The 12,893-nt window shown below is 41.1% G+C and overlaps 1 protein-coding gene across 4 annotated transcripts in view; it reads left to right on the forward strand.

The window, feature by feature from the left end:
- UHRF2 (ubiquitin like with PHD and ring finger domains 2) overlaps positions 1–12,893 on the forward strand; it is a 98,891-nt gene that overhangs the window by 22,121 nt on the left and 63,877 nt on the right. The window lies entirely within an intron of this gene.

A 12,893-nucleotide genomic window follows, 5' to 3' on the forward strand; every position in this document is an offset into this window, starting at 1 on the left:
GTTTTTAGTAGACATGGGGTTTCACTGTGTTGGCCAGGCTGGTCTCGAACTCCTGATCTCAGGTGATCTTCCCACCTCAGTCTTCCAGAGTGCTGGGATTACAGGCGTAAGCCACCACACCTGGCCGGCTAATTTTTTTGTAGAAATGTGGTCTCACTATAGTGTCCAGGCTGGTGTTGAACTCCTGGGCTCAAGTGATCTCCCGCCTCAGCCTTCCAAAGTGCTGGGATTAAAGGCATGAGCCACTGTGCCCAGTGCAAAATATTTTTTAAACAGCTTTTTATTGAGATAGTTCATGTACAGTTTACCTGTTTAAAGAGTATAATTCATTGTTTTTGACATATTACCACAAACTAATTTTAGAGCATCCCCCCCAAAAGAAATCTCATATTGATTATCAGTCACTCCCCAATCCTACTTCCCCAAGAAAATAGGATTGATTGATTGATTTAGAGATGGAATCTTGCTCTGTTGCCCAGGCTGGAGTGCAGTGGTGCGAACTTGGCTCACTGCAACCTCCGCCTTTTGGGTTGAAGTGATTTTCCTACCTCAGCCTCCTGAGTAGCTGGGGACTACAGGTGCCTGCTACCATGCCTGGCTAATTCTTGTTTTTTTTTGTTTTTTTTGTTTTGTTTTTTTTTTGAGATGGAGTCTCGCTCTGTCGCCCAGGCTGGAGTGCAGTGGCGCAATCTCGGCTCACTGCAAGCTCCACTTCCTGGATTCATGCCATTCTCCTGCCTCAGCCTCCCGAGTAGCTAGGACTACAGGCACCCGCCACCACGCCTGGGTAATTTTTTTTTGTATTTTTAGTAGAGACGGGGTTTCACCATGTTAGCCAGGATGGTGTTGATCTCCTGACCTTGTGATCTGCCCACCTCAGCCTCTCAAAGTGCTGGGATTACAGTGGTGAGCCACCGCACCTGGCAAATTCTTGTATTTTTTAGTAGAGACTGAATTTGACTATGTTGGCCAGGCTGGTCTTGAACTCTTTACCTCAAGTGGTCTACCCACCTTGGCCTCCCAAAATGCTGGGATTACAGGCCTGAGCCACCATGACCGGCCCAAAATTGGCTATAAACTGTTAGGTTGGAAGTGGTACTAAGAACTTGTCTTGAGGGTTTAGATTCTGACAGTAAACTATTGTCTTTACCCATTTAAAAAATTATAGTATGAAAGTTACTGTTGGGACAGATTTAGTATGTATTAAACACACTAAATGACCTTAAGCCACTAATCAAGTAATACATTAATATGTATGGAAGATATTATGCTACCAAATTCTTATCAAGTACAAGTCCAAAATCCTAGAATGGTTGTTATTTTTCATATCACAAAACAGTATAAAAAGACTTCAGTATTCAGATTTCCAGGATATCTGGAAACGAATCAAAATTCTTTACTTTTCTGGTACTTATTGTGGTTGTGGCTAAGCTGCCAACACTGCTTATTTGACGTGGTAGATGGTAATAGTACCAACAATTATTTGAGTATTTAGATCCGGGATTGTCCAGAACTGAACAGAGGCTGGCGTAGAAAGGGGTTGAAGTTGGTGTGTAAGTGGTTGGTGTGTAAGTGGTTAAGAAGTTGGTGTGTAAGTGGTCTCTGGGTTTATAAATGCTGCGTCAAAAGAGGTAAATAAGTAGAATGTTTTAAGTTCTTGAGTTTTGTTGTGGAAATGGGAGAAATAATTAGGAAAAGTACTACCTTGAATCTGATTTTGGCCAATAAGAGTTATTGTTTGGCAAATAATAATATGCAGAATGGCACAACATAGACATAGAATAAGGAACTTTAAATAGTGAACAAAAGCTTATTAAATTTTACAATTTTAGGGGCTCGTAAAGTTGCTTTTGAAGTAAGACTATCCAATGGATAGGCCTTACACTTCAGTTTGGTGTATCTTAGAGCACAAAACACAGTACTTTAGCATTTATTTGGCTGCTTTTTTTGTCCGTTAGAATGAATGTTAAGTAAAGGGAAATCTAAATCCAACATATGTGAAAAGACTAAAATTACCTGCCCTAATAATTTTACGTGATGGAATTAAATGTTTCAGTGCTGGCAGCTTGAAGATATGATAGCTGAACTTTCTTTGAAAAATGAAAAATAACAGAAGCTTAGTAACAGGTAAATGTCACCTCTTTAAAAAGAGGAAAGGACTAGATAAGATATGAGATGTATAAAATAAATAAGCTTCTGGATAAAAGAATCGTTATGAGCCGATATGGATGTGATATGAAGCTTGTTAAAGTTTCATTCTTTGTGATAATGAGAAAAATGAATTACAAAATATAATGAAGTACATGTTGACTTCGATAAGTCATCAAACAAGTTCTTCTTTGAATGGAGGATGCATTGAAGAAAGGTGGTGAAGTATACAGCCTAACAGTAGTAATAAACAGATTTTTTATTTTATTGTTTTTTAGCCAGAGTCTCGCTCTGTTGCCCAGGCTGGAGTGCAGTGACACGATCTCGGCTCACTGCAACCTCTGCCTTGCGGGTTCAAGTGATTCTCCTGCCTCAGCCTCACAAGTACCTGGGATTACAGGTGCCTGCCACCACACCTGGCTAATTTTTGTATCTTTAGTAGATATGGGGTTTCACCTTGTTGGTCAGGCTGGTCTTGAACTCCAGACCTCAGGTGATCCACCTACCTCAGCCTCCCAAAGTGCTGGGATTACAGGCATGAGCCACTGCACCTGGCCAGATTTTTTTGTTGAGTAGTAAGCTCCAAGTGAGTTGATAAAATGTGGTTGTCATATAGTTATGCTGTAAACCTGTTTTTACTTTATTTTATTTATTTATTTTTGAGACAGAGTCTTGCACTGTGGTCCAGGCTGGAGTGCAGTGGTACGATTTCAGCTCACTGCAACCTCTACCTCCTGGTTTCAAGCAATTCTCATGCCTCAGCCTCCCAAGAGGCTAGGATTATAGGCATGCATCACCACACCTGGCTAATGTTTGTATTTTTAGTTGAGTCTGTGTTTCACCATGTTGGCCAAGGTGGTCTTGAACTCCTGAACTCAAGTGATCCACCCACCTTGGCCTCCCAAAGTGCTGGGATTACAGGTGTGAGCCACCACACCCAGCTAGTTTCATTAGAAGTAAGATACCTAGTACAAACCAGATGATGCTGCTGTTGTACTGGACCGGCTATTCCCTACTAGGAATATTGTCCTCCAACTCCCATGCCTTAAAAACAATACCATCAGGACCTGGTGCATATTCAGAGTAGGACTCAAAATGTAAAACTACAGTGAAGAGTAAAACTAAATACTTAGCTTAAAAGACCTGGATTATGGTATTTCTCTCAAAGAACTACTTTTTCATTTTTTTCTAGAGTGATAAGCATTATTTGGCAAACCTGTACACAATTGTATCTCCAAACCTCTGAGTGTAGCAGTGTAGTTTGAACAAGCCATCATTTAGCAAAAGCAGGGAGATGTATTGTACATGAGATAAAAGAAACCTGCCTCCAGAATTCTTTTGGGCTATATAATGTTTGTCAGTTAAAATGGAGCTGTTTAAAAGCTATTTTTATAGTAATCTACATATCTAATAGATTACTAGACCAGATTATCAGTCTTTGAAATGAAGCTTCATTAAAACAATTATAAATCATTAAGTGGTTAATATGAAAAAGGGAGAAAAATCAAATTTTCTCGTATTTCATTTTAGTAAGTGTGTACTGTTCAGTTTTATAGCTTCCTCAGTGTTCCATCAGTTATCCTCTCTGTAGTTAAGATATTAAAGGTTAAGATTAACATTTTTAAAGGCCCTAAACATCTGAATTCACAAAACTGACAGCAGTCTTGCAAGTAGAGACCCTGAAGCTATTGATGAAGAGTCAGGATGTTGACTGAAGGAAGTAGTGATCTTGAAGGACAGTCATTACATTAGTGTTTTTAATAATATCTGTGTCATACCTTATGATATTTTAGAGAATGTTGTCTTATGTGCCAGACTCTGAGCATAACTTCTTACACAGATGCTACATAATCTTTAGCACAACTATAATGTAGCTACATTAACTCTTGTATGAGGAAACCAAGGATTAATTACATTATTAGCCAAGGGTCACATCTATTAAATTGTCTGATTCCAGAGCCCAAGAGTTAACCAATATGCAATATTGTGATTCAGCACAGACATGGTACATGTAATTGGTAGTAGCCTACTGGTGTGTTGCCTTCAGAGGTCAACGTGTTATATAAATACTTAATTGCAAATATGACCTGAAGACTTGCTGTAGACTTTGCCTGGGATTTAAAGCAAAAAACACACGCAACTTCTATTGAGTTAAACCATAGGTATGTCAACAACTTGGGCTATCCTGTCAAATTTTATCTGTACTCATCATTTGACTGCTTTATCAGTAGACAAATGCTAAAATCTTGATCTTGCTTTTGTGTATAAGAAGCATCTGCTTTCAGTGGATTTTGTTTAGATTCATTTTAATTACTTAGACTAGTGGTACTTAACCCTGGCTACACATTGTCTAGGAAGTTTTCAAAATAATCAGTGTGTAAGACCTCTCCCCACAGAATTTGGAGATAGTCCTTCTGACGGAGCCCCCTTACCTCTCCCTGGCATTGATGTCTTCAAAAGTTCTAATGATTCTAATCATTCCCTGTGATTCTATTTCATTCCTTGTGATTCCCTGTGATAATAATTCCCTATGATTGTAATGTCTAGCCATGGTTGAGAACACCTGCCTTAGTCCATTTATTCTCAAAATATGGTCATTGGCCAGGAGCATCAACATCATGTGTTAGAAATGCACATTTTTGGCCTGTGTAATGGCTCATACCTGTAACCCTAGCACTTTGGGAGGCCAAGGTAGGTGGATCACTTGAGCCCAGGAGTTCGAGACTAGCCTAGGCAACATGGCAAAACCCAGTCTCTGCAAAACAAACTCAGCCAGCTATGGTGGTGTGCACCTGTAGTCCCAGCTACTCAGGAAGCTGAAGTGGGATGATGGCTTGAGCCCAGGAGGTGGAGGTTGCAGTGAGTGAATATTGTGCCATTGCACTCCAGCTTGGGTGACATGGTAAGAACCTGTCTCTACCAAAAAAAAAAAAAGAAGTGCAAATTCTTGGGCTCAGTCCAGACATATGATGGGTCAGTCCTGGGGGTGGCTGAGCAATATGAGTTCTAGTAAGTCCTTTGAGTGACTCTGATGCACGCTTCAGTTTGCGAACAAATCATTGATAGATTCCTTTTGACCCAGCCTTATCCATTACTATCAGGCAGCTGCTGCCAAATAGCAGTGTGGGGGAAAGTAGTTGATATATGACAGTTTAAATATATTTTAGAGACCAGAGATGATATGCAATACCTGAAGAATCTGAGCATTCATTCTTACTTAGTATGTCTAGGTGGTTTGTAGCTATTTTTTTTTCCATTTTGTTTCCTTATAGATAAAATTATTGGAACTAAGTCTTTTCTAAAATTATATTTCATTCAAGCTAAGTGATCTGTAAGTGACTTTAAATGAGGGACCATTTCTCCACTATACAGTCTTTACCCTTATTAATTTTTCTTTTTTTTTTTTTTTTTTTTTTTTTTTTTTTTGAGACGGAGTCTTGCTCTGTCGCCCAGGCTGGAGTGCAGTGGCCGGATCTCAGCTCACTGCAAGCTCCGCCTCCCGGGTTTACGCCATTCTTCTGCCTCAGCCTCCGGAGTAGCTGGGACCACAGGCGCCCGGCACCTCGCCCGGCTAGTTTTTTGTATTTTTAGTAGAGACGGGGTTTCACCATGTTAGCCAGGATGGTCTCGATCTCCTGACCTCGTGATCCGCCCGTCTCGGCCTCCCAAAGTGCTGGGATTACAGGCTTGAGCCACCGCGCCCGGCCTACCCTTATTAATTTTTCATAGAAATTAATGTCCATAATGTATTTATGGGGAAATTTGTCTGTTAAATTCTTGAGTCAGGGAAATACTATGTAATAGTTGACTGTTCTGAGATCTAAGGTTTTTCTTGCTCTGTTGCCCAGGCTAGAGTGCAGTGGCACAATCTTGGCTCACTGCAACCTCTGCCTCCTGGGTTCAAGCAATTCTCATGCCTCAGCCTCTCGAGTAGCTGAGATTACAGGTGCCTGGCACCACGTCTGCCTAATTTTGGCATTTTTAATAGAGACAAGGTTTCACCATGTTGTCCAGGCTGGTCTCAAACTCCTGACCTCAAGTGATCCACCCGCCTCAGCCTCCCAAAGTGCTGTATTAAAGGTGTGAGCCACCACCTCCAGTCAGTCCTTCTAAGACAAGCTTCCTGAATGGGAGATGGGATTGAACGAGATGTCAGATTCTTCCCTGATTGTAAAATGCTTTTCCTTGAAATGTTACCAGTGGATGAAGCAGCTCAGTCTCTGTTCATTACAGAATAATCATAATCAACCCATAAATTTTCAATCAGTTCAAAAGTTCTCTAAACATTGGCATAATTTTTTTTCTTTTTTCTTATTCTTTTTTTGGAGACAGGGTCTTGCTCCATCACCCAGGTTGAAATGTGGTGGCACAAACATGGCTCACTGCAGCCTCGACTTCTGGGCTGAAGTGAACCTCCTGCCTCAACCTCTCAGGTAGCTGGGACCACAGGTGCACACCACTGTGACCAGTTCATTTTTGATTTTTTTTTTTTTTTTCTTGGTAGAGATGGGGGTCTCACTTTGTTGCCCAGGCTGGTCTCGAACTGTAGGCTCAAGCAATCCTTTCACCTTGGCCTCCCAAAGTGCTGGAAGTACAGGCCTGAGCCACTGTGCCTGGCATGGCATGAAGTTCATAATGATATGGTCTAGGCTTTAATTTTTAGGCCATAGTTACCACACTACCACCTGTTCTCTTCATCCTCTTAAAACCAAGGATTTAGCATGTACTGTTAGTCAGTCTTACAGGTCAGTTAAAAAGGTAAGTGTAAGGCAGTTGTGCTTGTTAGTGACTTGCTTTTCCTTTATTGGTTTATTTAACTTAGTGGTCTAATTTAGAGGTCTTGGGTTATAACTTCTAGCTGATTTCTTTAAGAATCAAAGTAAGCTAGAAAACACCTAGTAGTTTGAACAAGGAGGTGTGTATGTAAAGAAGGGAAATTCTTATGAAAGTTAGTATGTCTGTAGCTCATCTTAAGAATGAACAGTTACCTTCTGCTAGGCAAGTTGCAGTCTTTAACTGTGGGCAAATGATTGCCAAGAGTCTTTTCATAGTGAAGCCCAAATTAAAGTAGCTTAATCTAGTAATTCTCTTATTAAAATAACACGGTGTGCCAAGCAGTATACAAATACTTCACCTGGATTATCTCATGTAATCCTCATAGAAACTCAATGAAGTAGATATTGTCTTATGTGAAAAGTGGGAATAACTGAGGTTTAAAGAAGTAACTTGCTCAGTGTTAGAGAGCTAGTAAGTCGTAGGCAGATTCCAAAAAGCACATGCTTGTAACTCCTCTGCCATACTACCTCTCATTTTAAGAGAAGCATGCTTTTAAAAAACTATTGTAGAGCACCATCTATCTATAGCATATCAGTTTGTTTACATAACTTAAAAATGTGTGTCTCTCAGTCAGAATGCTCTCACAGAACAGATACTATAAACCAGAGAGATTCTTTACTTGTCCATAAACACCTGTATGTACTTCTCTGTGGGGGAGAACACATACTCTTTAGTATTAAAAGGGTTGCTTAAACCAAATAGGTTCAACTGCTACTTTTAATACAGTATCAAGGCTTTACCATGGGATTGAAATCAAATGAAATGTTACAGCATCAGTTAGAATTTTGTGGGTAACTTAGGCTAGGCTATAATTAAAAACTCATCTGGCCTACGTCTTAAAATATGTTGTCATTGCTCCCAGCATTCTTTAAGATTTCTGGAGCTATTCTAAGTCTGTGGTACATGATTTTGAGTAGCCTTAATTATGGCTACTGCAAATAGAAGTCAGTGAGCCAATTCTGAATAAAATCAAGTGGTGTTTTTAGATGAAAGTAGTTTTTCCAAAAAGTAACAAAACTGATTTTCTTGAGTATATTGATGTAGTGATCTTTTCCTAAAAGGGTTCCAAAAATGTTTTTAACAGTGTCAAATGTAGTTATTTCTAGGTTTTGATGGGAGAGAGAGTAGGTTTTTCTTGAATTGTCATGTCGATCTTGAGTACAGGGACCTAGAATGAGTTGTTGAATTTTAGAACCCTGGTAAAATACCCTATCTGCTCTATTTCTTCTTGGTTGTTATTGGTGTCTTTACTAAAGACTTAAGAGTATTTCCTCTGTCTATGACTTGTAGGGTCCTGAGTGGATAGTAATCAAAAGGAGGGAGGAAGAAGTTAGATATGTATGTGATCTTCTCATTGCTCATGTGTTACAGGATCACTTAGTACTTAGAAAAAGGACTTTACAGATACCAGTTGATTTCACCTCTTCAAACTTACATATTGTCCCTTTACATTTATGTTTCTCAAAGATGGTCAAAAACACTGCATTTTCACCCATGTAAGGTGTTTAAGAAACAGATTCCTGAGGGGACCCTCTCTCCCTGCCTCCTCATTGTGTGGGTCTAGGAATCTGCTGCTTTTGTTGTCTAGGCTGGAGTGTTGTAATGGCATAATCTCAGCTCACTGCAACCTCCCCCTCCAGGGTTCAAGTGATTCTCCTGCCTTAGCCTCCCGAGTAGCTGGGATTATAGGCGTGTACCACCATGCCTGGCTAATTTTTGTATTTTTAGTAGAGACAGCATTTCACTATGTTGGCCAGGCTGGTCTCGAACTCCTAACCTCAGGTGATTCATGTGCCTCGGCCTCCCAAAGTGCTGGGATTACAGGTGTGAGCCACCACATCCAGCCTAGGAATCTGCTTTTCAAAGAGGTACCACCCTGGCCATTGAGGATACAGAGCAGTGACTCTGTCACAGGCTATATAGTTTAGGCACTGGATTTAGAATTTGGGTTGAGGCCGGGCACAATGGCTCACACCTGAAATCCTAGCACTTTGGGAGACTGAGGTGGGAGGATCACTTGAGCCCAGGAGTTTGAGGCCAGCTTGGGCAACATAGCAAAACCCCATCTCTATTAAAAAAAAAGGCCGGGCGGATCACGAGGTCAGGAGTTCGAGACCATCCTGGCTAACACGGTGAAACCCCGTCTCTACTAAAAAATACAAAAAGCTAGCCGGGCGAGGTGGCTGGCGCCTGTAGTCTCAGCTACTTGGGAGGCTGAGGCAGGAGAATGGCGTAAACCCGGGAGGCGGAGCTTGCAGTGAGCTGAGATCCGGCCACTGACTCCAGCCCAGGCGACAGAGCGAGACTCCGTCTCAAAAAAAAAAAAAAGAAAAATTGGTTTGAATTCCAGGTCTTCAGTTTATTGTTAAGTTTTTTGTTTTCTCTTAAATTTTTCAGCTTTTAATTTCCTCATCTGTAAATAACTATTTGACCTGTGTTATTTATGTATTGATTGATTGATTGATGGAGCCTTGCTCTGTCTCCCAGGCTGGAGTGCAGTGGTATCATCTTGACCCACTGCATCCTCCACCTCCCAGGTTGTATTGATTCTCCTGCTTCAGCCTCCTGAGCAACTGGGATTACAGGGGCGTTCCACCACATTTGGCTAATTTTGTACTTTTAGTAGAGACGGGGTTTCACCATGTTGACCAGGCTGGTCTCAAACTCCTGACCTCAAGTGATCCGCCTGCCTCGGCCTCCCAAAATCCTGGAATTACAGAGATGAGCCACCACACCTAGCCTCTTTCTTTATTTTGAGACAGGGTCTTACTCTCACACAGGTTGGAATGCAGTGGCACAACCACAGCTCACCGCAGCCTTGACCTCCTGGGTTCAAGTGATCCTCCTACCTCAGCGTCCTAAGTAGCTGGGATCACAGGTGCATGCCTCCATACCTGGCTAATTTAACAACTTTTTCTTTCTGTAGGGACAGGGTCTCCCTGTGTTGCCTACACTGGTCTCGAACTCCTAAGCTCAAGCAATCCTTCCCCCTTGGCCTTCCAAAGTGTTGGGCTTACAGGCATTAGCCACTGGTACTAGCTCTTTCTTCTAATAATATTGAAAATAATCTGGTGATAATGGAATAAAACTTTTTGCTTTTCATTTACTAATTAATAAAGACGGGTTTATTTTGGTAAATAACTGCCCCCACCCTCTTTTTTCCTTTTTTTGATATAGAGTCTCATTCCCGTCACCCACTCAGGAATGCAGTGGCATGATCTTGGCTCACTGCAGCCTCGACTACCCTGGTTCATGTGATCCTCCTGCCTTAGCCTCCTGAGTAACTGGGACTACAGGCACATGTCACCTCGCCTGGATAATTTTTTTTTTTTTTTTTTTTTTTTTTTTGAGACAGTGTCTTGCTCTGTCACCCAGACTGGAGTACAGTGGCTCAGTCTTGCCTCACTGCAACCTCCATCTCCCATGTTCAAGCGATTCTCATACCTCAGCCTCCCAGATAGCTGGGATTATAGGCATGTGCCACCACGCTTGGCTAATTTTTGTATTTTTAGTAAGAGACAGGGTTTTACCGTGTTGGCCAGGCTGGTCTCGAACTCATGGCCTCAAGTGATCCACCTGCCTCAGCCTCCTAAAGTGCTGGGATTACAGGCATGAGCCACCATGCTTGGTCTAATTTTTTTTTAATTTTTAGTAGAAACAGGGTTTTGCCATGTTGCCCAGGCTGGTTTCAAACTCCTAAGCTGAAGCGATTCTTCTGCCTCTGCCCCAGTCTACATATTCTTAAATAATACTTAGATCTGGGTGTGGTGGCTTATTCCTGTAATCCCAGCACTTTGGGAGGCTGAGGCGAGTGGATCACTTGAGGACAGGCGTTTGAGACCAGCCTGACCAATGTGGTGAAACTCTGTCTCTACTAAAAATACAAAAATTTGCTTGGCATGGTGGTGCGCACCTGTAGTCCCAGCTACTCGAGAGGCTGAGGCAGGAGAACCACTTGAACCTGAGAGGTGGAGATTGCAGTGAGCCGAGATCGTGCCACTGCACTCCAGCCTGCGCGACAATAAATAAACAAATAATAATACTTAGAAGTTTTATTTTGGGCATACTTTTTTTTTTTTTTGAGACGGAGTCTTGCTCTGTCACCCAGGCTGGAGTGCAGTGATGCAGTCTTGGCTCACTGCACACTCCGCCTCCTGGGTTCACACCATTCTCTTGCCTCAGCCTCCCGAGTAGCTGGGACCACAGGTGCCCGCTGCCACACCCACCCAGCTATTTTTTTTTTTTTTTTTTTTTTTTTTGCATTTTTGGTAGAGACAGGGTTTCACTGTGTTAGCCAGAATGGTCTGAATCTCCTGACCTCATGATCTGCCTGCCTCGGCCTCCCAAAGTGCTGGGATTACAGGCATGAGCCACCGCGCCCAGCTAGCATACTTATTTTTTAACCTAATTATGTTGTTTCTACTGTTAGCAAAACATATGCTGGGCAATTATAGTTTATTATATATTTGATTAACAGCTTTTTATACAAAAGCGTATTTTTCTATTTAGTAAGTTGGACATGTTTCCAGACATTTGTAGGCCTGGTCTCTCCCAGACACACTATATTTTGAACATGGTACTTGCTCCTCAATGAAAAATTGCTGTTTTACGGTACAATAGAAGTATGCATACCTAGCTTTGAGAGTACAAAGGTAGAGGAGATATTTTAGTTCCTGAAGGAGAACAGCAGTATACGAGGATCAAGAGGCAGAAAATACGGGGCTACCTGGGAGTAGATTAATATGGCTGGAGTGTAGAAAGCATATAGTGAGTAAGAAGAAATGAAACTAAAGGCAAATAAAGATTTCCAGTTAAACATGGCAGGTTAAGATGCATGTTTCTTTCCACTCCTTCCTAAACCATTCTAGAAGACAGTAAAATAATAAATCCGTAAACCCCCAAGGACAAAAAAAAAAAAGGCACAGAAACCAAGACACAAGAGAAAGCAACATTTTGGAAGGCACAACGGTAATGAATTAATATTACGTAGTTTAGCAGGCCAGAGAAAACTGAAACCTGTGGACAAGAAGCCAACAAACAAAGCAAGCAAGCAAATTGGTGTTGGAGAACCTTGGGGAAGGCTCAGGCCTTGAATTCACTAGGCACTTTGGAGGAAGGCATGTGGAATAGAACTAAAAACAAGAGGACTGGTTAATTTGTATTAAAGAGCATTTTAACCACTTTTAACCCTACCTAGTGTTAAAACAAGAAAGAAGACATGCTCTCCAGGAAATAGGATTCAATATAGGAGGCAATGGAAGGAGATGCTAGCATGAAAGCTATGGACTAGGCGTAAAGCCTATAAAGCAAGGTGTTCAGATTGGAATTTGACAGAGGCACTAGAATAAATGTTTCAAAGTTGCAAAAAGGTGGAGTACCTAAGATGTCTGAACAGTTTTACAGCTGTGTGGGAATGTAGATAAATTAATGATAGGTACATAGTAACAACCGAAAAGAGCCACCAAATTCTCAAAAGAAAACACAGATGTGGAAGGAAGGAAATGTAATTAAAGCATACTTCATTACTTATCTGTGAATACTATTTAGTTAACATGTAAAAAATATTGATTTTACAGACTACCTAGTTTCTATAATATATTTAAGAAAAAGAAAAAATTTATCAACCCCTGTTAAGTATATATAGTCTAGAGCCGGATGATCAGTTTGAATAATGTCTCTGTGCCTTATTACCATCCAAATAAATAACTTCTATGCTGCTTCTGTAAAATGGGGGTAGAATAATGCCTAACTGTCCTAAGGGTTGTTGTAAGTATATATGAACACTTAATGCAGTGCCTCGTGTTAGTAATTGTAAGAGGAGGATGGAGGCAAGTGAACAGTACTTGGTGGATGTTAAGAGTAACAGTTTAACAGCAAAAAATACAAAGCATACTGTTTGAAAATATGGC

The sequence above is a fragment of the Rhinopithecus roxellana genome, chromosome 16, assembly GCF_007565055.1.
Source record: "Rhinopithecus roxellana isolate Shanxi Qingling chromosome 16, ASM756505v1, whole genome shotgun sequence".
Lineage (NCBI taxonomy): Eukaryota > Metazoa > Chordata > Mammalia > Primates > Cercopithecidae > Rhinopithecus > Rhinopithecus roxellana.